Genomic DNA, 4,218 nt, shown 5'->3' with positions numbered 1-4,218 from the left:
CACAGAAGACTTGAAATCTAGACTAAATCTCATGTCCACTTTCCCTTTCTGTCCTGGGTCATTGTGACCTTGATGGCCCATGGAGTTTCTGCAGATTTCTCTTCATGGGTCCCTAAATCCTTGCAATATACATTTCCTTTTCTGTCTGTCTATTTTGGTTACTTCTTGGCAGTCATGCTTTCCTTGCCCATTACTCATCTTATGCTGTCACTGACTATTGCATTTCATAGAACATTTTAACTAAATTTATAATCTCTTTAGTACATAAAACTAGATTGTCCATGTACAAATTGAAAATTCCAATTTACTAGTGGATTTACTTTCTGTTTTGAGGACTTTGATATTCCCAAAAAAGTTAAAGCAGCTCAAACAGAAAGAAACATCACCCAGGTAATCTCTAATGTCCTAATTTTCTGTTTTGGTTCCTATACTTGGCATATACACAGACAAGCATGTTTGTGATTACATATTTGGAGCCCAAGCAGTTTCTTCTTTTCACTGTATCCAGAAAAAAGATAACGATGAACAAAGAAGTAACTGGTGTACCAATTATCTAAACAGAGATACGGATTAGGCTTAGAGTAAATAGTTGCAGTGTTTAGGGACAACATTATAAAACAGCTGTGTGTGGTCAGAACTAGGTTATATTCCTAAGAATTATGAGTCATGGCCTTGGAAAAAGGTTTGTTTGTTTGTTTGTTTGTTTGTTTTTTCAAGAGTTCACTTTCTAATGCAGTGTTCTTTATACTCTTAGTATATCTTAGTTGATGCAATAAAAATATATTGTGTCAGGCAATATAATTGAGATTCAGTTCCATGTTAGTGAGTTGGTTTAGCATTTGGTCATCCATTTTGATAGAAGTTCAAATAAATACTAGCTCCAATCTATGTATTCTTGAATTCACAACTCTAAATGTGTGCCTATTCATTTATTTTTGGCTTAATTTCACATAGTTCCTTTCACCTATATTTTTTACATGAATGATTAAATATAAAGTGGTATGAAAATCAATGTTAAATAAATAATAATCAAAAGGGCAAAGCAACAACAGTCCATATCAACAGGGCTTTGTAAGGAGGTGACTTGTTGGTCATTGATACATGTATTTGAGAATCGCTTCTGCAACCACTACCTCTGGAGACATATTTATATTCTAACTCAGTCGATCTGAATACAAAATGCTATACACAGAATGCCATGTGTAAGAAGGTCTAAGTTTGTGACTTTAGAATTAATCCCATACTAAATCCACACATCAAACTCCACAAACTTCAACTGAAGTTGGGAAAGACAATTTCAGAACCTGGTTGTAGGTGGATAATTTATAATGTAGTGTTAAATAGAAGACTTTCTATACCTGAGCAACACAAAGGGCAAAGTTTACTGTCATCAGTTACTTTTATACAACAGTGGGGTCAACCTCTGCCTCCAATTACTCATGTGCAGGAACATAACTGGTAGTAAGAAAATCAACAGATCCTCAGATGCTATAAAAGCAAACTGGAAGGGGACTAAGCAAAGATGACACTGGTCTCTCTACCCAGGTACCAGGAAAGCTCTGCAACATTAAGAAGCTCATAGTAGGAATTTCAAAAATTTTGATCCTAAAATAGGGCATTGAATTTGATTTTCTTTATAGTATACAGGAGGGTATAGTCTGGGAGGAACTGGAACCTACTTGGAGTATCTCACACCTCTCTTTTTTTTACTTCACCGATGACTAAAGCAAGCTAGGAGAGCTGTCTGAATGCCAGAGAATCTCCTGAATGAAGAAATGCTATGCAGAGGAAAAGTTTCACCTACCAGCTCAACAGGACTTAACTTCTCCCTACACATGGTCCATATCAACTCTACCAAAGTAAGACAAAAGATAGTCATGACTCTGTCAAAGCACAAGCCCAGTCTTTTCTCCATCTTCATGGCCTGTTTTCTATCTTCATTGTAGGAGCATGGGCCTGGAACAGGAGATACTGGCCACATCTTCTAAACCCTAAGCCAGTTGTTTGTAACAGTGCTTCAATATCTAGGGTGTTTCCTACTCCTTGATTCAACCAGGAAATCTCTGGACTTATCAGGTTTGTATAAATGGGATCCCTGGTATGCTTTTATTAGAATAAAGGGTTATGTGGCTTAAGATTTTGAAAATCATTGCAGAAGTGGGAGCTCAAATTTTTCTTTACTCCTTACTTCCATACTTCCATTCTCCTTGAAGAGATGGCCAAATGTAGTGCTAAGGAGACAATGAAGCCAGATTATAGGAAAGTACAGCTTTTACTAAGTGGAATTACACATTGAACCACTCTTTTGGGGGGACTTATTTCTATTTTCTCTGAAGAGCTCACACTATTCACTTCTATTTAAAATGGAGCTGAGGGGGGCAAGGAGGAAGATGGGTAAGAGTACCTTCCACTGAAGATGCTTTATGGGACCAGGATGGGGTTAAAAGCAGGAGAGAAGTAGGGCACTCTGACCTACGTGAGATGAAGTTCCCCTTGTCTTCTTTCCCATCTTTTTCTTCCTGATTTTATGGGTTTTGTTTGTTTTTTGTTTTTTCTTTTTCTTTTGTTTTGTTTTTGAGAGAGACAGACAGACAAAGCACGGGTGGAGGAGGGAAATAGAAAGAAGGAGACAGAGAATCCAAAGCAGGCTCCAGCCTCCAAGCTCCAAGCTGTCAGCACAGAGCCTGATGCAGAGCTCAAATTCATGAACTGCAAGATCATGACCTGAGCTCAAGTCGGACGCTTAACTGACTGAGCCACCAGGCACCCTTCCTGATTTTAGAATGGAAACTAAGGGCAAAACTATATGCATATTTAGTGGAAAGAAAAAGGCTTTTTCTGCCTTCAGTCTGGGCCATTATGTAATGGATGTAAAAGTGTTCTTGAGGCTCACTTCTGGTTTAGTTCAGCTTTGTTGTATAAAAGATAAGAGAGGGATTAGAGTTCAGTGCTCTAGCTAGTAAAAATGTGAATACTTGCTGCTAGAGTGTTTTCTGAACATATATCTCCTGGGTGACAGAAGCTATAAGTTCAAGATTCAGATTGCAATTTCACAACCCCAGGAGTCTTTTCTTATAAGAAATATGAATAATAAAGTGGTCTAAGTGACAGGGATCAAGATTTTACAGAAGTGAGTTACGCTGTTTCTGAAATGCCCACAATGGGCAGAGAGCTCTCCAAGAGACTAACTTGAGATACTAGTCTCAAGTTACTAGTTAGATATTTTCAGGGAGGATGGATATCTAAATATGTTTTCTTGCCTTTAGCAATTTCTTCTGCACCTGGTAAAAGATTTAAATGCATCTGGCTATAGAGCCAAGAAGTCTGCAAGGATTGAAGACTATGGACAACATCTACCATATCCAAATTTTAGGTTGGGCTTTAGGGATCTTTGTTTAGGAGAAGCAGGACCTGGTAGATATCACCTGCCTTAGTCTACTCAGTCTGCCATAACAAAATACCGTAGACTGGATGCTTAAACAACAGAAACTTATTTTCTCACAGTTCTGGAGGCTGAAAGTCTGAGCTCAGTGTGTCAGCATGGTTGAGTTCTGGTGAGAGCTTTCCTCCTGGCTTGCAGGCAGCCACCTTCTCATTGTGTCCTCACAAGGCAGGGGTGGAGAGGTGGGAGGGAGAGAGAGAGAGACAAGAAGGAGTAGGAGTAGAAGAAGGAGAAGCAGCAGCAGCAGCAGTAGTAGGAGGAGTATAGAAGGGAGAGAGAGAGAGAGAGAGAGAGAGAGAGAGAGAGAGAGAACTCTCTCTGGTATCTCTTCTTACAAGGATACCAATTTTATCATGAGGATTCTGCCCTCATGACCTCATCAAAACCTAATTGTCTCCCAAAGGCCCACCTCCAATTACCATCATATTGGAGATTAGGGCTTCAACATAAAATTTCGGGAGATACAATTCAGTCTTTAGCAGATGGTTTCTGAGTATAATATTGCTCTGTGTGGATAAGCTCACAAAATACCAAATTTATTATGATGAAGCATTAAGAAGGTATCCTCTGAAACAGGATTAAACCTCTAAGAGATGCAGTATAATTTAGTGAACTGAACATGGGTACTTGAAGCTAGACAGATTTGTCTTGAAATCCTATTCTGGCAATTGTGATCTCTGTAACAGGAGAGCTCTGGACAAAAGTAATACAAGTTCCTTTTTAAAAGAATTATTATGAAGATTAGTTAAATAAAATACAAGACATCTAACACCATA

At 38.5% G+C, this 4,218-nt stretch overlaps 1 long non-coding RNA gene across 1 annotated transcript; it reads left to right on the top strand.

Annotated features, from left to right (window-relative positions):
* The first annotated feature begins 1,733 nt into the window (after window positions 1-1,733).
* Window positions 1,734-3,363, top strand: LOC122238415. The gene is made up of 3 exons (XR_006217333.1): window positions 1,734-1,859; window positions 1,947-2,076; window positions 3,267-3,363. It is a non-coding gene; the product is annotated as an uncharacterized LOC122238415 (long non-coding RNA).
* The last annotated feature ends 855 nt before the right edge of the window (window positions 3,364-4,218 follow it).

The sequence above is a fragment of the Panthera tigris genome, chromosome B2 (assembly GCF_018350195.1).
Source record: "Panthera tigris isolate Pti1 chromosome B2, P.tigris_Pti1_mat1.1, whole genome shotgun sequence".
NCBI classification, from domain to species: domain Eukaryota; kingdom Metazoa; phylum Chordata; class Mammalia; order Carnivora; family Felidae; genus Panthera; species Panthera tigris.
The sequence above is the reverse complement of the archived record's forward strand: the minus strand, read 5'-3'. Positions and strand labels throughout refer to the sequence as shown.